Below are 24,059 nucleotides of genomic sequence, written 5' to 3' on the forward strand. Positions count from 1 at the left end.
GAACCAGAAGACGGACCAAATGTAACTCTGGACCATCAAGTGTCTCGTTTGGTGTAGTATAACATCATGTCGAAGAGTCCTTTTTCCGATGACGGCTGGTTTCCGTCACACATGGCAGACGTGTCTGGAAACACGCAAATACAGCCTTGGCTGCACACAACATTCCAGAGACCCATCCATTTGGTGGGGGATCGGTAATGGAATGGGGTTGTGTTTCATTCAATTGTAAACTTGACTTTATCATATATCACATGCGCCAGAATCCCATCGATACACTTAAGTCCAGCTCATAATCCAGTAGAACATCTGTGGGACATTTTAGGCCACCAAGTACTTCAAACAGATCCATCTGTCCAATATAAACATAATCTTGCTGCTGCATTGCGTGCAAAATGGATTTGAATACCTCAGCGTCAAGTGCACCGAGTGATTCATGAAATGATGAGACGTGTCCCGTCAGTATGCAGGGTAGTTACACGAAACATTGACAAGAACATTTTGTTTGCATCTCCTGGTTCGGGATTTTCATTGTTCCAAATATAAGCCTTGCTTTCTAAATGTTGTATGACAGTATTTGATACTCAGTGTCATCTTGAACGCACTTCGCCGCAAGTAAATTGACTCAATCACAAAAATATGGGTGGTACTTAATTGATTTCCATGTGTATATATGTCTTCAAGAAATGTTTAATAACTTTAAGTTTGAACACTTTACAAATGCATTTGATATTCAGGAAAGCAACATTTGACAATGAGATTTATATATCCAGATACGTCTTATCTTACACAAACTTGTTTGTAGATGCAAGTACTGGACATTAAATCAAGAAATCAGTATTTGAGTTGCTTCTACTCTCTGCACCAGCACAAACCTCCAACCTTTTGTAAAATGTATTTTCCTTTCTTCTGTCCACGTGGTATACGAAATAATAGAACAAAAAGGACTATTATTATAAGAACGATCACGATGGGGATCACAATTGGGGCAGTAGCACCTGGAGAAACCCCGCCCTCAACAACAGTCGTGGACCTTGGAGTTGTTGAAGAAGAGAGACGGCTGGACGATGACGTGATGGCGGTGTCCGAGCTTGTTGATCCTACAACAGGGGAAAGCAGTATAGTTTTGTATGTAATGATAGCTGCACACGATACGAACCCTTACATTCGTCTATTATATGAAAAAAAATAGAAAACACTTTCCATAATATTAGAGAAGTATCTGTTAAAAGCTAAAAGAGTTCATTGTACAAGTTTGAGCAACACATTAATGTAGTGATGCTATGCCAAGTCTACTCCCTCATTTCCGATGGTGCATTCTAACAGTGACAACATCAGGCACAGACTTAGCTCACTCTTAAAAACATTCACACAGTTCATCTCCTCTATTGGACCAATTCTTCACACGCTCTTAAAAAGCATCCAAAACCACGATAACTACTGATAGAAGACTGCTCGCTATATGACAACTGACGAAGGTTGTTCTTGTCAACAATAGAGAAGGCACCTGTGATTATATGAGTGAGTGAGTTTAGTTGGGTTTAACGCCGCTTTGAACAGTATACCAGTTATGTCGCGGCGTGTCAGGTAAATGTGGGAGGAAAGCCCGAAGTGATGCAGGTCTCAGACGTTTACCACTTCAGTACCTTAACCAATTTTTTAACAAAACAACAAAACAACATCAACCTTAACAACATATATATGTACTGAATGAATTTTCTGCAGATAGTTTTGTTTGTTTGTATGTTGTTTAACGCCGCACTCTGCAATACTCAAGCTACATGCTGGTCTGTACATAATCCAATCAGGTCCAGTGATTAACATCATGGGCATCGATCCACAGAATTTGGGCGCAATAACTTGCAATCCACATAGTCACCGAGCCTGACCACCCGATCCACAATGTCGCCTCTAACAACACTTATGAGTTGTTGATGGCCTACTCTAGTCTGGAATCGACACGGAAACGGGTGAGGGTGGTATCTACGTACCTGACGACGTAGGGGATGTTGTTGGTGAAGGGGCAGCTAGAAAGAAAACAACAGACTCGTACTATTTGTACAAGATGTCATGTGATTTTGTGGATATAATATTGTTTCAATAGGGGCGTTCGCGCTTTTTAATAGGTCGTTTAAAAAGTGATTACTACTGTAATGCTACCTTACTGCAAAATCTCAATTTCGGTTACCTTAACAAATATTAAGTTATCAGTCAAATGAAAACAAATGCTAGATGTCCATCGTCAACCTTAACAGTATATATTTGAACTGGAGGAATGCTTTGAGGATAACTGTATTAAGATTAATACCTACAGCTCAACTTGGAAACTCCATCGCACGTAAGTGATCTATTGCTGTTGTCACATCTAAACATAACACTGACATTTCCTAAACGATCAGATGAGACGTTGAAGACGTGGTGCTGGACAGTGTTGGTGACGTTGTGCGTAGTCTGGTTCTGCAACAAGACGTCTGTGACGCTGCCTGTAGTTAGATCAAACCCAGCTTCTTGAGAACAGAAGTAGCCTCTGATGTCTACTGTCAGGGTGAGATTTGTACCTGGCTCCAGTACATCAGTGTCTGTATCCCTGCTGATGTTGCACTGTGGGGGGTCTGGTCAGTAAATCATGTACATGTAATTTCGCGTGTTTAAAAGAGATAAGTGTCATTCAGCAAAAAAGCATTAATGCATTTACAAGCACTTGCAAATTGAGTGAGTGAGTTGGGTATAACGCCGCTTTTAACAGTATTCCAGTTATATCGCGGCGTGTCAGCTTAATGTGGGAGGAAAGCCCGAAGTGATGCAGGTCTCAGAAGTTTACCACTTCGGTGGACCCCACGAGCACGGGTATGGTGCTGACAAAACCTAGAAACATAATCGGAGCAAAGCAGGATTCGAATCCACAATCATAGGTTTCTGGCGTGCCCAGGGGACGCAACTCTGCACAGCGAATCGCGGCGCCTTAGACGACTAGGCCACCCGTGACCCCTTGAAAATTGAAAATATCTAAAGTAATATATGTTTTTTTTTCAATTTTCTCAGTGAATAGATACTGATTTGAACTTATAACAACTCTAAAATTTAGACTCACTTTTTAACAACCTCTTTACTCCACTACAGCTCAGATCACTGCTCATGACGTAACATGTAAACGACACCGCGAGGTCACCGAAACGTGAAAAGACAATATTGATAGTTTTGTTAATGACGTCAGTCGTGACATCACTGACGTTGGGTTTCGTCGACAATGTCTCCATGACAGCACCAGTGGTAAGGTTAAAGCCAGTTTCCTGGGAACAGTAGTAGTCGTTAATATACACTGTGACTGTCAGGTTTGTGCCGAGCTCAAGGGCGTCTGTGTCCACATCACTGCTGATGTTACATTCCGGAGTTTCTGTTGACAGAAAATATTCAAAGTGTTGATGATTCCAAAAATTACATTATCAACTTGGCACCACTAAAATTACGTTGGAAACATAAGCAGTTCAGGCGTTGGTTGGTTGTTTTTAATGCCGCACTCAGGTATATTCCAGCTATATGACTGCGGTCTGCAAATAATCGAGTCTGGACCAGACAGTCCAGTGATTGAAATCATGAGCATCGATCCACGCAAATGGGTGTTGGTAGACAGTTACAAGTTTATATATATTTAGTTACAATTTATATATTTGTCCGGCTGATAACATATAGTTTTACATATTGTCTAATTGTCTAATGTCCGAATGTCGACGCTAAGAATTTGTTTGGGTCTATCACCTCAGAACATTTTGATACGGATACCTGCACGTATTGTGGCGTACATACTCATTTTGTGATTGTATAATATTATGTTTTATCCTTAGCCGTCGCTATAGAAAACATAAACAACAAAACGGAAATAGCAGTAGCGGAACAATTTGGTATCGATATGATCACCAAGGACCCGTTGATTATGGAATTTAACCATTTTATTTTGACAATGTTGACTTCACTGGCGGGGATCACGGGAAATAATATAGGCCCCCAGCTACCAATGCTTGTCTTTAGAGGTGACTAAAATGATAGGTTCATCAATGACTTGGTTGATGTATGACACCGAGCCTGGCCTCCCGATCCATTTAGTTGCCCCTTCCGACAGTGACACTTACCGAACTGGGGAACTGTATTGTTACCAGGAATCTACATGGTTTATGGCTAGATCCGATGATCTCTAATCTGTCGAAATGTTTTGTGTAAATACTTACTAGCTGCGGACAGATGACACACGTCTACAGGTGTGGCACCCTGTACAGTCGCATCCTCGATCTTCCATGTTCCAGTATCATCCACTTCGACACTGTGTATAGTGAGTGTAGAGTGTGTACCGGGCTGCAGCTGGGGTTGCAGGTGACGACATACCGACCGTCAGTTGGTCGAGCCCATATAAAGCCTGTGTACTTGCTTCTGTCACCAGTTATAGTGTATTCTGTATATAGTGTTGCCACTCCTCCTGGACACGGGGCTTGTGTAGAGAATACACCTACAGTAGCAATGAAACACCAACCACTACAAGGCTGATCTACTTCAGAAATTACCACAGTAACTGTTTTTAGTTTATGGAGGTATTTAAGTAAACACCCGTGCTTATATAGTGTAATCACCTCCTTAAATGCACAATATATCTTAATATATTGTTATAAATAAATAATCAACAATAATAAGTTCACATCAACTGTAGACACCTCTACGTAATCAGTGACAGAGTTCATTCTATTTTTAGCCAAACAGGAAACAGCATCCTCTTGTGGGCTTCTCTTACGTTCTGAAGATTTATAGAAACAAGAAAGCAAGCACATTTGCTTAGTTAAAAAAAATCATATATAAATGTAGAGTAAAAAAAAATCTAAATCATATGATTATGAAGGTTGATGAAACATACTTAATCGTTACGTTAAGTGTAAAAAAATTAAATGATATATATTTAACCTGGCTACTTTTTCAGAAAATAGCATGGACATTTAAACTTACTTACCATGGATGAACGTCGCAGTCAGAACCAGTAATACATGTACATGGTTTTGTTTAACCACCATTTTCAACCAACTGGAAAGAGAAATAGAGAGCGAGATTGCTACATTTTTCCCCACTCAGTCAAGATAAGGACATTATTTGTCATATTTAACCTTTGGACATCTACCAACTATCATCATATCACTTTTTAAAAGTTTGTACTTTTATGGGAAGGGACGGTGGCACAGTGGGTAGGCGTTCGCTCGTCACACCAAAGGAGCAGGTTCAATTCCCTCATGTTAAAATGTGTGAAGCCCATTTCTTGTGTCTCCTGCAGTGGTTTTCGAGTGTCATTGCCAACAGCAGCATGAAATAATCATCATTCATTTCATAATGCAAATAGATGACGAACAAAAAATATCCTTGTTTGACAGAAAATATAAATATGCACTTACAGTATATATATTTGGTAAAATGTATGAAAACAATTGATAACGTACCGATTGTACCACCTGCTGTTGTAGAAATATCTGAAAGTAAATAACGAAAAACATGACAAGCAAATCATTTAAGAAATATGTACATTTCCCAAAATATTTCCATGCAGCAATAATTGTATTCAAAAGGAGACTACCTTTATAATGAACATGCTTACAACGAACTGATGGATATAACGAAATTGTTTTGGTCCTGTACATTTGCTATATACGTGCTTAAAATATGTTTGTACCGAACTACGGTTATAACGAACGGTAATTAGTGGTCGCTTTGAATTCGTTTTAACCGTAGTTTACTGTACATGAGCAATCATGACGAACCAGCTTCAGTAAGGTTACATAGTGCAAGAAGGGACATTTAACATTTGCCAGTCAGATCCTTAAGTTATAATGTCCATTATCGTGAAACCTTGTGCACAGAACAAGTATGAAATAATCTTTTCATTCTTGGTGAGATCCATGTTGAGTTAATTTTAGCATTGCATCAGCTTTGGAAGTCATAAATAAATTGTACAAATTTATGGTGTTTATTCCAAGTTTATTGCGTCACCCGGCATGTGGATACGTGACTCCATTGAACTATTCCCCGAGAATCCGTCTGAGTGCATAACCTGTTTCACTCGCATTGTCATTGATATAAATGGCAGATTAATTTAATCGATCAAATATCGGACCCTTGCCAGGGACATTCGGATGTCTTTGGAGTCATGTTATAACATACAACACAGAGTCATGTTGTCGCCACTTCATTATTCGACTCTAGAGTTCGGAAAAAACCGACTTACAGGTTTATATATATACAGGGTTACGTTATCGCCACTTCATTATTCAAATCTAATGTTCGTCTATATTTACGGGTATATATATATATTTCATATTACGGGAAGGTTTCTCGGCTGGATACTCTACCCCTTGGGCTAACGTGAGGAAAAATATGCAAATATGAAGGTCCCTTCTTTCAATGGCACCTCTTTCAGTGTTTTTAAATAAACATGGCGTCGCCTATTTCCATCGCAAATCGAGTCACAATTAACCATCATGCAAATTATTGAAATAATAAGTATTACTGTTAATGTTGATATTGATTGATATTAGTATCAGTGTCCATGAAAGGACATTCTACAAGTTCAGGGAACTTTGGAAACATAAAATGCCAAGCTATGTTAGCGATGACGCTTGTGGCACAAGGATTGGTGAGGCACAAAATGGCTGCTACAACACATAGATCATTTTACCATCAAATTCGTTGAAATAATGATGACGGGAGGCTGACAGGTCCCACCGATTTTGCGTATTTTGACGTGTGGAGTTTTTATTACTATCCAACAAACATAATCGGTTATATACTGAACCGCAAAAGAAACGCCACCCCAAGTAACATTGCATTAAAAGTTATCGTTTAAATATCTGGCTATTTTTTTTTGTCAGAGTTTCTAAAAAATAACATTACCTTGTCCGGAAAAAAATTGATAATAAAAAAACAAAGCAGATGACAATAAATCTGATCACACAAACGCATCACGGCAACGGCCATGGTTACACGATGCACGTGACTTCCCTGCAAATTGAAATGTACATGCGTTCCCCCATTTCTTCCCCTATAAAAATCCACCCAGATCGGAAAACATTTATTCGTTATTGAATTGCTACCACGTGACAAGATTGACACGAAATCGGCGACACCAAGCCCTTGGACGATTGCAAGCTGGACAAACCGCCCAGCAAGTAGCAAATGCATTTCAAGTCCACGTAAGGACCATATACAGGCTGCAGCAACGGCACCAGACCACCAACACCACAGATTGCCGACCACGTAGTCACACCGAGGAGCCATTCTGACACCACGTCATCGCCGAGACCGTCTTCAGCGGGCAACACAGCACCAGCATTGGCACCACCAGCAGTGGAGAAGAGTCCTCTTTTCAGACGAGAGCCGTCACTGTATCTCAACAGCAGATGGCCGAGGGACTCTGGTGACGCCGTGGGGAACGTTATTCGGATGCTTATGTTGTTGAGAGAGACTCGTGGGGTGGTCCGAGCATCATGGTGTTGGGCGGAATTGGTCTTGCACAGAGGGTCTGACCTGTTGTCTTCCACAACATCATTCCAGGGAGACAGCAGCTTGGTACATTGGTCAAGTCATGTCAGGTATCTCTATACCCGTTCTTCATACCTTTTCTTTAGGTTTCCACTCCATACCCATTCTTCATACCCGTTTTCTTCACCAATTCTCCACGCCCATTTTCCATACCTGTTCTCCATACCTGCCTGTTCTCCATACCTGTTCTCCATACCCGTTCTCCATACCTGTTCTCTATACCCGTTCTCCATACCTGTTCTCCATACCTGTTCTCTAAACCTGTTCTCCATACCCGTTCACCATACCTGTTCTCCATACCCGTTCTCCATACCTGCTCTCCATACCTGTTCTCTATACCTGTTCTCTATACCCGTTCTCCATACCCGTTCTCCATACCTGCTCTCCATACCTGTTCTCCATATGCGCATGCCTGTTCTCTACACCTGTTCTCCATACCCGTCCCCTATACCTGTTCCCTATACCCGTTCTCTATACCTGTTCTTTATGCCTGTTCTCTATACCTGTTCTCTTTATCCGTTCCCTATACCTGTTCTCCACACCCGTTCTCCATAGCTGTTCTCTATATGCGTTATCTATACCCGTTCTCCATGCCCATTCTCCAGACCTATTCTCTTTACCTGTTCTTCATACTTCTTCTCTATAACCGTTCTAGATGCCTGTTCTCCACGCCCGTTCTACATCCGAGTATTCCAAACCCATTTTTCATACTTTTTCTCTATACCCGTTCTCTATACCTGTTCCCTATACCTGTTCTCTATACCTGTTCTCCAGACCTGTTATCTTTACCCGTTCTCTATACCCGTTCTTCATACTTCTGCTCTATATCCGTTCTAGATGCCCGTTCTCCATCCGAGTATTCCATACCCGTTCTCTATACCCGTTCTCCATACCCATTTTTCATACTTTTTCTCTATAACCATTCTCAATACCCTTTCTTTTTACCTCTCCTCTTTACTAGTTCTTCATACCAGTTCTTCATCCATCTACTCCATACCTGTCCTCCATACCTGTTCTCTATACACGTTCTCCATACCGCTTCTCCAAACCCGATACACGCCTAGCCCCATATTTTCTGTTCGGCTTAAATTTCCCTCCTTGTTCTCTTTACCCGTTCTCCATACCTGTTCTCCATACCTGTTCTCTATACCCAATCTCCATACCCAATCTCCATACCCGTTCTCCATACCTGTTCTCTAAACCTGTTCTCCATAGCTGTTCTCTATACCCATTCTCCATACCCGTTCTCCATACCTGTTCTCGAAACCTGTTCTCCATACCTGTTCTCCATACTTGTTCTCTAAACCTGTTCTCTAAACCTGTTCTCTATACCCATTCTCCATACCTGCTCTCCATACCTGTTCTCCATACCTGTTATCTATACCTGTTCTCTATACCCGTTCTCTATAGCTATTCTCCATACCTGTTCTTCATACCTGTTCTCTTTACCTGTTCCTATACCCGTTCTCTATACCTGTTCTCTATACCTGTTCTCTTTACCCGTTCTCTATACCTGTTCTTCATACTTCTTCTCTATAACCGTTCTAGATGCCTGTTCCACGCCCGTTCTCTATACTCGTTCTCCATAATCATTTTTCATACTTTTTCTCTATAACCGTTCTCAATACCCGTTCTTTTTACCTCTCCCCTTTACTAGTAGTTTTTCATACCAGTTCTTCATGCCTCTACTCCATACCTGTCCTCTATACCTGTTCTCTATACCCGTTCTCCATACCGATTCTCCATACCCGATACATGCATGGCCCCATATTTCCTTAAATTTCCCTCCTTGTTCTCTTTACCCGTTCTCTATACCTGTTCTCTATACCTGTTCTCCATACCTGTTCTCTATACCCTTTCTCCATACCTGTTTTCCATACCTGTTCTCTAAACTTGTTCTCCATATCTGTTCTCCATACCTGTTCTCTAGACATGTTCTCCATACCTGTTCTACATACCTGTTCTCCATACCTGTTCTCCATACTTGTTCTACATACCTGATCTCTAAACCTGTTCTTTATATCCATTCTCCATACCCGTTCTCTATACTTGTTCTCCATACCTGTTCCCTATACCTGTTCTCCATACCTGTTCTCCATACCCGTTCTTTTTACCAATTCTCCATACCTGTTCTCTAAACCTGTTCTCTATACTCGTTCTCGATACCTGTTCTCTATACCTGTTCTCCATTCCTGTTCTCCATACCTGTTCTCCAGACAAATTCTCTATACCCGTTCTTCATACTTCTTCTTTATAACCGTTCTCGATGCCTGTTCTCCACGCCCGTTCTCCCTCCGAGTATTCCATACCCGTTCTCTATACCCATTCTCCATACCCATTTTTCATACTGTTCTCTCTATAACCGTTCTCAATACCCGTTCTTTTTCCTTTTCATCCGAGTTATCCATACCTGTCCTCTATACGTGTTCTCTATACCAATTCTTCATACCCATTCTCCATTACTTCTCTATAACCATTCTCAATACCAGTTCTTCATGCCTCTACTCCATACCTGTTCTCTATACCCGTTTTTCATACCTTTTCTCCATACCCGTTCTTTATACTTCTTCTCTGTACCCATTCTTCATACTTCTTCTCCATACCTGTTCTCCATACCTGATCTCTTTAGCCATTCTCCATCTGGGTTATCCATACCTGTTCTCTATTTGTGTTATCTATACCCGTTCTCCATACCAATTCTCCATACATTTTCTCCATACTTCTTATCCATCCCCGTTTTCCATAGCCTTTCTCGATACCTGTTCTCCATACTCGTTCTCCATACCGCTTCTCCATACCCGATACACGTGTGGCCCAGGCGTCTATGTTTCCCCATATTTCCTGTTCGACTCCTTAAATTTCCCTCATTGTGCCACTTGTTTTTTCAATGTTTATTCGTCTGCCAACCAAATAATTATATTCTTAGTTCTAGTGTCCTCTAGTTTCTCCTTTAGATCAATTTAAATTCAATCGGTTTGCTATATCTAAGGTGATGTGTGGTGAGGTTAAATGGGTTTGATGTCGATTTAAGATCGACGTTTACGAACGTGAGTGCGCGTGTTTGTGTGGGTGGCTGCTTTTTGTAGCCTGTACTGATGCCAGAAGAATACTAGTGATACCCAAAGAACATACCATGCCGAAATGTTACATACGCACAACACTCAGACACAGTATATTGACTTCAAGCTCGACTTGTCATTGTTTTATTTTCGAAGTGACAAAATGACAGTGGCATCTAAAGATGTCAAATACCAATGTATGTGGTATCAATTTAATCTTGCGTGTTCAACAAAGCGCTGTCGCTATGGCCGCCATACATACCAGGACCCACTTGCACAAAGCGATCTTAGTGCTAAGACTATTGTAAGCCTATGCTAAAGTATGGGAGTTAAGATCATCTTAGCGCTAAGGTCGCTTTGTGCAAGTGGGTCCAGATCGCATAACAAGATTACAACTCTTGAACATAACGAACTCTCGTAAAAAGACTTGGACTGTTATATGTCAACAGCTAGGCAACAGGATTGTCTTCCAGCTTGACATCAGTCGACGTTATTTAAGGGCTAGCACGTCAGTGAGACATCTGCTTGTGTCACTGTGACCGCACCAATACATATTATACAGCGAACAGAGTAATGAAACGTTTTTTACTTCCACACTGCTGAATTGCTATCTGGGATTTTGCGCATGATACTGACAGCTACGATCATATGCGGGTACGATGGGGTGTGAGGGGTGAAGGTGGTATCTGTACCCACATGTGTTCACACGTCACAACGTAGAGTTGGAGAATATGGACTTGACACCTTGCAGTAACATTCCAGGAATGTCAAAGCGGTGACCACTTGAAACTGTACCCTTGCGGGCAATAGGAATTCAGATTGAGATCAAGGGAGATGACACACAGAGAGTCTGAGAGAAATATAGACGTGGATGAACGAGAGAGATTTAGACATTGGAGCGAGACACGGAAAGATTGGCACAGGGGGTAGATTGAGTGAGTGGCTATGGCCTACCAAAAGGCATAGTATGGTATTCCTGCAACATCGTGGCGGGGGGCATCAGAAAAGCGTCGCACGCATAGCATCATTGTGAGAATCGAACCCGGGTCTTCGGTGTGAGTTGCGAATGCTTTAACCATCAGGCTACACAACCTACCCAAGGTATGTAGAAGATACAGCCTCGTCAATACAGCATCTAAGGGGTATCGCAAACAATACGGCTAATTGAATGCGGGACATAAAAAAAACACTCGCTCAATACCGCAAATTCACAACGATGCATAATTAGTGACAGGTGCGGCATAATATGTATTCTATACCGTGGCTTTTATTCACATTATGCTTTATTTGTGTGCCACTGCTCTGATGTTTGACACGTAGTTTTAGATTGTTAAAAAGTCATAACGATTCTTCCTTCCCCCACTGAAACAAAATATACGGCTCCCACCCTTTTTACTATATCCACCACAAATAGTCCCCACCCCCCTACCCAGCCCCTAATCCCGACCGCGTGAACTAAGAAAACATTACGCTCTAACCGTGGACCTTAACTAAGCCGCAAATCCTGATTGTAGTCAGTTGTGTGTATAACTGATAAGTGTTAGTCATAGGGCAATTATCATTGATTTGATATGTACTGTGAGACCCTATTCCTGAGGAATTGCGATGTAAAAGAGTCTGCACTGCGGAGATTAACAGAGAAATTCAGGTCAAGGATAGCGTATGGGTTACCTGTGCATTGAGGTTAGACGTCGGGAGTTGGGTAATGGTAAGGTTAGGGGATAGAGTTAGGAGTAGGTGTAGGGGTACTGTTGGTTATTAGGTTAGCGGTTATAGGGGAAGCTAGAGTAGGGTAATGATAAGGTTAGGGGATAGAGTTAGGAGTAGGTGTAGGGGTATGGATGGTTATTAGGTTAGCGGTTATAGTAGAAGCTAGAGTAGGGTAATGATAAGGTTAGGGGATAGAGTTAGGAGTAGGTGTAGGGGTATGGATGGTTTTTAGGTTAGCGGTTATAGGGGAAGCTAGAGTAGGGTAATGATAAGGTTAGGGGATAGACTTAGGAGTAGGTGTAGGGGTATGGATGGTTATTAGGTTAGCGGTTATAGTAGAAGCTAGAGTAGGGTAATGATAAGGTTAGGGGATAGAGTTAGGAGTAGGTGTAGGGGTATGGATGGTTATTAGGTTAGCGGTTATAGTAGAAGCTAGGGTAGGGTAATGATAAGGTTAGGGGATAGAGTTAGGAGTAGGTGTGGGGGTATGGATGGTTGTTAGGTTAGCGGTTATAGGGGAAGCTAGGGTAGGGCATGGGTATGTGTAGGGTGGAGGTAGAGGTAGGTGTAAGGTAAGAGTAGGGTTTAGGATAGGATAGGGTAGAGGTAACGTAAGGGGTAGGGGTAGGATTAGGGTTAAAGTAGGATAATGATAGGGGTAGGTAGAGTTAAGGGTAAGGGTAATGTTAGATAGGGTTGGAGAATGGGGAGTAGGGGTAAGGGTAAGGATAGGGTAGGGTGGGGATAAGGAGTAGGTATAATCTTAAGGGTGGGGAAACGAAAACGGTAAGCGTAGATTCGGGTAGGAGTAACGGTAAGGGTAGAGGTCGGGAGTAGGGGTGAGGGTACGATAGAGGTAGGGTAGGGGTGGGGATATGGAGTGGGTATAATCGTAGGGGTGGTGAAATGAAAACGGTAAGCGTAGAGTAGGGTAGGGTAGGGATAAGAGTAGAGATCAGGAGTAGGGGTGAGGGTAGGGGTAGTGTAGAGGTAAGGGTATGGGTGCTGTAGGGCAGGGTTAAAGGTTTGGGTTCGATAATGGGTACTTGTTAGTGTAGAGGTTAGGTATGGACATGGTTAGGGCGTGTTAGGGTAAGGGTGAAGGTTTGGGTAAGGGTATGGGTGGGGTTAGCTTTGAGGCTAGGGTGTCGGTACAGGTAGGGTAGAGTAGTCAAGGAGAGATATTGGTTTCGGTACGGGTTGTGGTAAAGTTGGGGGAGGGTTCAGGTTGGGGATGGCGGTAGGGTTGGGGAGGGTTAAGGGTGGTTGTAGTGGTAGGGTTTCGTGAAAGTTTTGTGTAAGGGTTAAGGCAGAGGCTTTGGCAGTTTGCTGGATATTCCACGACACCTATTGACTATTCACTCAATTTTCGGGGCAGTCGAGTAGCCTAGTTGTTAAAGCGTTCGCTCGTCACGCCGAAGACCCGGGTTCGATTCCCGACATGGGAACAATGTGTGAAGCCCATTTCTGGTGTCCACCGCCATGATATTGCTGGAATATTGCTAAAAGCGGTGTAAAACCATACTCACTCACTCACTCATTCAATGTTCTACTGTCTGTCGATCTACCTTATGCCCACGTGTGTGTACCACAAAACAGTTTCACATTTATAGAACCGTTGTGACGTGTGCAAAGTGTCCTGATCGAACGTTAACGTCACATCGAATACATCAATGTACAAATGAAGTCATATCAGAGACACCATCTAAATACGCTATTGGGAAACGATGGTACACAATCAACAATGAGAACACCCGATTCTTAGTTTGGTTGTATTTTACCTGAGCAATGAGGTGATGCAACATATTATAATTTGTCAGTAGATAATAGTACGAAATATATATATATATATATTACTTTTATATGTGTCATACGTCCCAAAGTTAGAATGCACTTTGACGTCATGCTATGTTAGAGTGACGTCAAAATAGTGTGACGGTATAATGAAGCGGGGGGAGGGTAAATTATACTGCTCATCTTTGGACTTGTGTATTTTATCTACATATATATATATATATATATACATACATATAAATATATATATATATATATATATAAATAGAGAGAGAGAGAGAGAGAGAGACATACACACACACACACACACACAGACACATATGTGTATATCATATTATATATGAGTGGTTACAGACGCTGTAAATATAACAATGACAATCTTACGAGAAGCACTGATGAAAATAAAGGAACTGAACACGGACATTCTTGTGTACCTACATCCCTAGTAACTGTAAACTTATGTCCGTTATAAAACCCAATCTTCCAATTTACAGCAAAGTAAATGACAAAATGTCTCAAATGCGTAAAATTATACCAGCACAAGAGAGCCTAAAAATCTCAAACAAATCCTTTGTCCATCAAAATAACAAGATACAAATACCGTAAGGGTAACACAATGTCACACAACACGATGTGGAACCTGCCCAATAATAATTGAAGACTGCAAGTATACATTTTTGAGAAATATACTCTTACTGTCAAAAAACAACAGACATTTTACACAGACAGCAAATTCAGGATCCAACTGTCCGTTGTATAAATGTAAGCAAATATTTTAATGAATGCTGGGGCGATCAGTTTACTGTCTTTCCGTGTTATAGATTGTTTAACAATGACAAACATTTACGAATGGACAAAGAACAGATGTTCATTAGGCTTTAGCAATACAACTCAGTGCGTAAAATGTTCAAGGAGAGCCCATTTGGCATTTTTCACATGCAAAAGTATTGACCGCAACCATAATTGTAATATAAAAATATCCACTCACCAAATAACACCAGATGGAAGTATGGGCCAGTTCACACCCACACCAACTTGTCCATCCACCTCCCCAGTCCCATAACCGCTCCCACTCCAACATCCACATCTGACTCAACACACCTACATACACACACCCTAAACCTTCCTCACCAAAACAGTAAACATATAGCATCAATCATCCTAGCCCACACACCCTACACCTTCCTCACCAAAACAGTAATCATATAGCATCAATCATCCTAACGCACACACCCTAAACCTTCCTCACCAAAACAGTAAACATATAGCATCAATCATCCTCACCCACACACCCTACACCTTCCTCACCAAAACAGTAAACATATAGCATCAATCATCCTTACCCACACATCCTCACCCTTCCTCACCAACCACTGTTAATATCAGGTTATCAATATATCAATATATATATATATAATTATTTCAGTCCCCAGCAATGCATTACATAAATCACGCTTCAAAGCTGCATGTTATCCACAATGCCACACTAGATCATGTCATAACCATTCAAGACAACTGAATGCACGAACACCCACCATAATGTATGATCTTATAGAATATACAACATAACAGACCCTTTCATTTCAATACAAGTCATAACATAATGATACACATATACTTACAAGGACCAGATAGAAATGCGTTGAGGTGATAGTAATGGCGGTAAATGCGCCGTCACAATGCATTGTGCAAGCTACCTCATAAAGTACCTAACTTACACAATTCAGCATGATAGCTAGGTACACAATTGATCATGTACATAATGGCAAGCGTCTCACCTTTTTGGCTGATGTAGTGAACCAGACTATACTTTTCAAAGTGTAGTCCCAAGCACTGCCAAGTAATCCCGTTATGATCAATCCACCATGTTGGTTTTTTCTTGTCATGTGCGTGACATCAATATGTGTATTGGCATGTCGAACATGGCAACTGCAACTTGGGGGCCAGTGTAGCAGGGTAGTAGGAGGCGTCGCTGTTCGCTCTGCAGCACTGTGTCTGTTAGGTGTACCAGAGATCTATAACGCTGGGTTCTAATCTGCCATAGTCACCCTGACCATGTTTCTAGGTGTGTCAGCACTGTGCTCGTGTTTATATGGTACAGAACATTTATATTTTAATATTCTGTGATAAGATCTTTCAATCTTGCTGTAAAATTTCTTAATCGATTTTCAAACAGTCTAACAAAATAGGACACTTTCATTACAAAGGACGAATGTAGGAGGGTTGTAACAGTTTATAGCAGATGGTCATGATTACATCGAGTCGCATACGTTTGACTCTTTCACGATACTGGAGTGTTTTCCTGATATTGCTGACATCGAACATACTGGTGTGCGTGTAGAGGTTGTTGGAAGAAGGGTTACGGGATGCGGGTGGGTGTGGTTGTGGTTGTGGTTGTGGGTGTGGGTGTGGGTGTGGGTGTGGGTGTGGGTGTGAGTGTTGGTGTGGGTGTGGGTGTGGGTGTGGGTATGGGTATGGGTGTGGGTGTGGGTGTGGGTGTGGGTGTGGGTATGGGTATGGGTGTAGGTGTAGGTGTGGGTGTGTGGGTATTGGTGTAGGTGTTTGTGCGGGTATGTGTGTGGGTGCGGATTGATGTGGGTGTGGGTGTGGGTGTGGAAGCGTGTGGGTGGTGGGTGGTAGGTGGTGGGCTGTGGGTGTGAGTGTGGGTGCGGGGATTGGTGTGCGTGTGGATGGGTGTTGGTGTTGGTGTGGATGTGGGTGTGGATGTGTGTGTGTGTGTGTCTGTTGGGAGTGGGTGTGGGTGTGGGTGTGGTTGTGGGTGTGGGTGTAGGGATTGGTGTGGGTGTGGATGGCTGTTGGTGTTGGTGTGGGTGGTGGTTGGTGGATGTGGGTGTGGGTGTGGGTGTGGGTGTGGGTGTGGGTGTGGGTGTGGGTGTGGGTGTGGGTGTGGGTGTGGATGTAGGTGTAGGTGTTGGTGTGTATGTGGGGAGGGTGTGGATTGGTGTGGGTGTTGGTGTGGAGGCGTGTGGGTGGTGGGTGTTTGGTGGTGGGTTGTGGGTGGTGGTTGGTGAGCGGGATGGAGTTTGTGAGCGGGATGGAGTTTGTGAGCTGGATGGAGTTTGTGAGCTGGATGGAGTTTGTGAGCTGGATGGAGTTTGTGAGCGGGATCGAGTTTGTGACCGGAATGGAGTTTGTGAGCTGGATGGAGTTTGTGAGCTGGATGGAATTTGTGAGCGGGATGGAGTTTGTGAGTTGGATGGAGTTAGTGAACGGGATGGAGCCTGAAACGTCACGAAATATAAATACACGAACTACATTAGCCAAGATACTGTTGAACGTCACTGCCCCAGAAATACAACAGGACCAAATGAGTATTCATGAACGTGGACAAACAGAATAAACGATTGACTGCTGTTTTTCACAACACTCCAGCTGCATCTCGATGTCGGGGGTCGGTAATCGTATTGAGATGTGTTTCATTAGGTTGTAAACTTGACTTCTTCGCAGTGCATGCTAATCTGAACACACCTAAATCTTGTTACCGAAGTTTAAGATTAGCAGTAATTGTAATCACAATATACTCAGTAAACCGTGTCAATCACAAGAGTCACCTGTTTTCGTTATATCACTAAATATTGGGTTTAATATCATAGTCAACTTTAGAGGGGACTGTTTGATGTTGGCTATGTCCATCCATCACTGAATGTTCGCGCTAGCAGCACTTGTAGACATGACATAATTACCACTGTGCGTCACTACGCTATTTACATCCATGAATAATATACCTACTGTTGTCATAATGCACTATTTTTGAACAGGTTGATGCATTCCATGGTATATTGCCATTACATTTGTTCACCGTTTAGATTCATGATGTATTTTGAGAAAGTAAGTTGACAATTGATCTAGATAAACGCATGACCTAACTCACTATATGTCTTCAAGAAATATTTAATAACTTTAAATTTAAACACTTTACATATGGTCTTTGGAAGGCATTTAAAAGTGATTCACATAAGGAAAAAATATATGGTTGTTAACTTCCTTATTATGAAGAACACAACTTTTCGGAGTATATGATACTCCTTCATCAGGTGAATGAATGCCAGGAGGCAGAGAGCATATATATGTATTTGTAAGTACAAAAAAATGAATAAAATAACAAAAGTTGAAAATAACAAAGGAAGCCAACAAAAGAGATGATTGGCGCTGATAGATGATTAGCAATAGACAATGGAAGCCAGCACTTAAGTTAAGTAATTGGTAATGGACACTGGGCAAATAGGGGTTGGGGGATGAGTGGTAATTAGCACTAATAGGTGTAAGAATTGAAGCTAGCTAGACAATTAGCCCCGACAAGTCCTAAGCACCAAGCAGATAGGTTCCCTGGTCACGGTTCATGGCTGGCTGGTGTCTCCTGATGTCAATGGCTTCTTGTAGTTTCCTTTGTCGCCAGTTGTTGTTGTTGGTAGACCTGGCTTTACTTTACATATGCATTTGATATTCAGGAAAGCAGTATTTGATCTTGAAATTTAAATATCTAGATATGTCTTATCTTACACAAGCTTTTGTGGGTACACGTACTGTATATTGAATCAAGATGTCACTATAGGAGTTGATTCTACTCTCTGCAACAACACAAACCTCCAACCTTTTCTAAAATATATTTTCCTCTCGTCCGATATTGTTTACAGTATAATAGAATTAAAATGACCATTAGAGCAAGAACGATCACGATGGAGATCACTATTCCCGCAACAGCACCTGGAGTCAGACTATCATCAACAACGGTCGTGGACCTTGGAGTTGTTGAAGAAGAGAGACGGCTGGACGATGACGTGATGGCGGTGTCCGAGCTTGTTGATCCTACAACAGGGGAACGCAGTATAGTTTTGTAGGTAATGATAGCTGCACACGTTACGAACCCTAACATCCGTCTATTATATAAAACAAGTTAGAAAACACTTTCCATAATATTGAGAAGTATATGCCAAAAGCTAAAAGAGTTCATTGTACAAGTTTGAGCAACACATTAATGTAGTGATGCTATTCCATTCTGTTACCTCATTTCCGATTGTGCATTCTTACAGTGACAACATCAGGCACAGACTTAGCTCACTCTTAAAAACATTCGCACAGTTCATCTCCTCTATTGGACCAATTCTTCACACGCCCTTAAAAAGCATCTAAAACCACGATAACAACTGATAGAGGACTGCTCGCGATATTCTGGGCCATGTCAGAACAACTGACGAAGGTTGTTATTGTCAACAATAGAGAAGGCACCTGCGATTATATAAGTGAGTGAGTTTAGTTGAGTTTAACTACGCTTTGAACAGTATACCAGTTATATCGCGGCATGTCAGGTAAATGTGGGAGGAAAGCCCGAAGTGATGCAGGTCTCAGGTTACCACTTCAGTACCTTAATCAATTGTTAACAAAACAACAAAACAACAAAACAACATCAACCTTAACAACATATATATGAACTGAATGAATGGTTTGCAGATAATTTTGTTTGTTTGTATGTTGTTTAACGCCGCACTCTGCAATACTCAAGCTACATGCTGGTCTGTACATAATCCAATCAGGTCCAGTGATTAACATAATGGGCATCGATCCACAGAAATTCGGAACAATAACTTGCAATCAACATAGTCACCGAGCCTGACCACCCGATCCACAATGTCGCCTCTAACAACACTTATGAGTTGTTGATGACCTACTCTAGTCTGGAATCGACACGGGAACGGGTGAGGGTGGTATCTACGTACCTGACGACGTAGGGGATGTTGTTGGTGAAGGGGCAGCTAGAAAGAAAACAACAGATACGTACTATTTGTACAAGATATCATGTGATTTTGTGGATATAATATTGTTTCAAAAGTGGCGTTCGCGCTTTTAAATAGGTCGTTTAAAAAGTTGTGTTTTTTTGCTGTAATGCTACCTCACTGCAAAATCTTAATTTTCGGTTACCCTCAACAAATATTTAGTTATCAGTCAAAGGAAAACAAAGGCTAGATGGCCATCGTCAACCTTAACAATAATTATTTGAACTGGAGGAATACTGTGAGGATAACAGTATTAAGATAAATACCTACCGCTCAACTTGGAAACTCCATCGCACGTAAGTGATCTATTGCTGTTGTCACATCTAAACATAACACTGACATTTCCAAAACGATCAGATGAGACGTTGAAAAAGTGGTGCTGGACAGTGTCGGTGATGTTGTGCGTGGTCTGGTTCTGCAACAAGACGTCTGTGACGCTGCCTGTAGTTAGATCAAACCCAGCATGTTGAGAACAGTAGTAGCCTCTGATGTCCACTGTCAGAGTGAGAGTTGTACCTGGCTCCAGTACATCAGTGTCTGTATCACTGCTGATGTTGCACTGTGGGGGACCTGGTCGGTAAATCATGAACATGTCAATGTCACTCTAATTTCTGGTATTAAAAAGAGAAAAGTTTCATCCAGCAAAAAGGACTAATGCATTTACAAGCTAAATTGAAAATATCTAAAGTAATATATTTATTTTCAATTTTCTCAGTGAGTAGACACTGATTTGTACTTAAAACAACTCTAAAACTTAGACTCACTTTTTAACAATCTCTTAACTCCACTACAGATCAGATCACTGCTCATGACGTCACATTCAAACGACACCGTGACGTCACCAAAACGTGAAAGGAGAATATTGATAGTTTTGTTAATGACGTCAGACTGGACATCACTGACGTTGTGTTTCGTCGACAACGTCTCCATGACAGCACCAGTGGTAAGGTTAAAGCCAGTTTCCTGGGAACAGTCGTAGTCGTTAATATACACTGTGACTGTCAGGTTTGTGCCGAGCTCAAGGGCGTCTGTGTCCACATCACTGCTGATGTTACATTCGGGAGTTTCTGTTGACAGAAAATACTCAAAGTGTTGATGATTCCAAAAATGACATTATCAAATTGGCTTCACTAAAGTGACGATGGAAACATAAGCAGTTCAGGTGTTGGTTGGTTTGTTGTTTAATGTCGCACTCAGCAATATTCCAGCTTTATGACGGCAGCCCGTAAATAATCGAATCTGGACCAGACAATCCAGTGATTGAAATCATGAGCATCGATCCACGCAAATGGGTGTTGGTAGACAGTTACATGTATATATATATTTAATTACAATGTATATATTTGACCGGCTGATAACATATTGGCTGATCAGTTTTACATATTAAAGCAATATCCATTAATGTATCTTGTCTAATGTCCGAACATGAACAACAAAAATAGCAGTAGCAGAACAATTTGGAATTCGGGACGGAACATAGTCAAACGTAAATCAATAATGAACTAGAGAGAGGTCAAAAGTTTACTTGAAAATTTATTGTTGGTTGACCTTTTAAATTCGCATTTGTTAGAATATTGTCACAGGTGACTAAAAGGATAGCTTGGTCAGTGACTTTGTTGATGTATGTCGTCAGCTAGCCTGGCCTCCCGATCGATTTAGTTGCCCCTTCCGACACTTACGACCAACAAAAACATGTCCTGGGGAACTGTATTGTTACCAGGAATCTACATGGTTTATGGCTAGATCTGTTGATCTATTATCTGTCGAAATGTTGTGTGTAAATACTCACTAGCTGTGGTGAGACGACACACGTCTACAGGGATGGCATCCACTACATTCGCATCCACGATCGTCCATGTTCCAGCATCATTCACTCCGACACTGTGTATAGTGAGTGTAGAGTGTGTGTCGTTTATAGTTGCACTGTATCCAGCCACAGGGCTGCAGCTGGGGTTGCAGGTGACGACATACCGACCGTCAGTTGGTCGTACCCATATAAAGCCTGTATAGTTGCTTCTGTCACCAGTTATGGTGTATTCTGTCTTCAAGGTTGCCACTCCACCTGGACACGGGGCTTGTGTAGGGAATACACCTACAGTAGCAATGAAACACCAACCACTACAAGGCTGATCTACTTCAGAATTTACCACAGTAATTGTTTTTAGTTTATGGAGGTATTTAAGTAAAAACCCGTGCTTATATTGTATAGTTCCCTCCTTAAATGCACGTTTCTATTTTACTAAATTGTTATAAATAAATAAGTCAACAATAATAAATTCACATCAACTGTAGACACCTCTACGAAATCAAAGACATCGTTCGTTCTATTTTAGCCAATAGGAAACGACATCCGCTTGTGGACTTTTCTTACGTACTGAACATTTATAGAAACAAGAAAGCAAGCACAGTTGCTTTGTTAAAAAAGTGCACTTGCAATCGACTTATATTTCTCATATAAATATGGAGTAAAAAGCAAATCTAAATCATATGATTACGAAGGTTTGTGACACATACTTTATTGTTACATTAAGTGAAAAAAACATAAATAATATATATTTAACCTTGCTACTTTTTCAGAAAATAACATGGACATTTAAACTTACTTACCATGGATGAAAGTCACAGTCAGAACCAGTAATACATGTACTTGGTTTTGTTTAACCATCATTTTCAACAAACTGGAAAGAGAAATACACAGCGAGATAGCTATATTTTTCGCCATATTTAACTTTTGGACATCTTCAAACATTAACTATCATCATATCGTTTTTCGAAAGTTTGTACTTTTATGAGAAGGGACGGTAGCACAGTGGGTAATGCTTTCGCTCGTCACACAGAAGGAGCGGGTTCAGTTCCCTCATGTGTAAAATGTGTGTAGCCAATTTCTTGTGTCCCCGCAGTGGCTTTGTAGTGTCATTGCCAACAGCAGCGCAAAACAATCCTCATTCACTGCATTATGCAAATAGGCTACGAACACAAATATCCTTGTTTGACAGAAAATATAAATATTCACTTTCAGTATATATATTAGGTAAAATATATTTTTTTTAAAATTATAACGTACCGATTGTACCACTTGCTGTCGTAGAAATATCTGAAAGTAAATAACGGAAAACATGAGAAGCAAATCATTTAAGAAATATGTACATTGACCTGTAAAATATGTCCTAAAATATTTCCAAGTAGCAATAATTGTATTCAAAAGAAAACTACCTTTATAATAAACAAGCTCACAACGAACTGATGAAAATAACGAACTTATTTTTGGTCCTGTACATTTGCTATATATGTACTTAAAATATGTTTGTAACAAACTACGGTTATAACGAACTAAAATTAGTGGTCCCTTTGAATTCGTTATAACCGTAGTTTACTGTACATAAGCAATCATGACCAATCAGCTTCAGTAACGTACAGCGAGTGCAGCTTACATGGTACAAGAAGGGACATTTAACATTGGCCAGCCAGATCCTTGAGTTATAATGTCCACTATCGTGAAGCCTTGTGCACAGAACAACCATGAAAGAATCTTTTCGTTCTTGGTGAGATCCATGTTGAGTTAATTTTAGCATTGCGTCAGCTTTGGAACCCATAAATAAATTGTACATGTTGAGGTGTCTAATCCCAGTTTATTGTGTCACCCGGCATGTGGACACGTGACTTCACTGAACTTTTTCGCTCGCCTGGTCATTGATATAAATAGCGCTAGTTAATCGATGAAGTCTCGGACCCTTGCCAGGGACATTCGGATGTCTTATGATTCGTGTTTTAACATACAACACAGGGTCACGTTATCGCCACTTCTTTATTCGATTCTAATGTTCGGAAAAAAAACTATTTACAGGTTTATATACATGTTATGTTACAACAAGGTTTCTCGGTTGGATATTGTATCCGTTGGGCTAAGGTAAGGGAAAATATGCAAATATGCAAGATCAGGTTGGCACTTCTTTCAGTGTTTTCAAACAAACATGGCTTTAAAAATTAACCATCATGTAATTTCCTGGAGTAATAAGTATTGCTGTTAATGTTGATATTGATTGACATAGGTGTCAGTGCCTATGAAGGGACATTCTACAAGTGCAGGGAACTTTGGAAACATAAAATGCCAAGCAGTGTTAGAGATGACGCTTGTGGCCCAAGG

The 24,059-nt window shown here is 41.1% G+C and overlaps 1 pseudogene; it reads right to left on the bottom strand.

Moving 5' to 3' along the window:
• Positions 1 to 35: 35 nt before the first annotated feature.
• On the bottom strand, positions 36 to 23,436 carry LOC139472626 (uncharacterized; annotated as a pseudogene).
• Between the last annotated feature and the right edge of the window lie 623 nt (positions 23,437 to 24,059).

The sequence above is a fragment of the Haliotis cracherodii genome, unplaced genomic scaffold (genome assembly GCF_022045235.1).
Source record: "Haliotis cracherodii isolate W230 unplaced genomic scaffold, xgHalCrac1.p SCAF_25, whole genome shotgun sequence".
In the NCBI taxonomy this organism is placed as follows: domain Eukaryota; kingdom Metazoa; phylum Mollusca; class Gastropoda; order Lepetellida; family Haliotidae; genus Haliotis; species Haliotis cracherodii.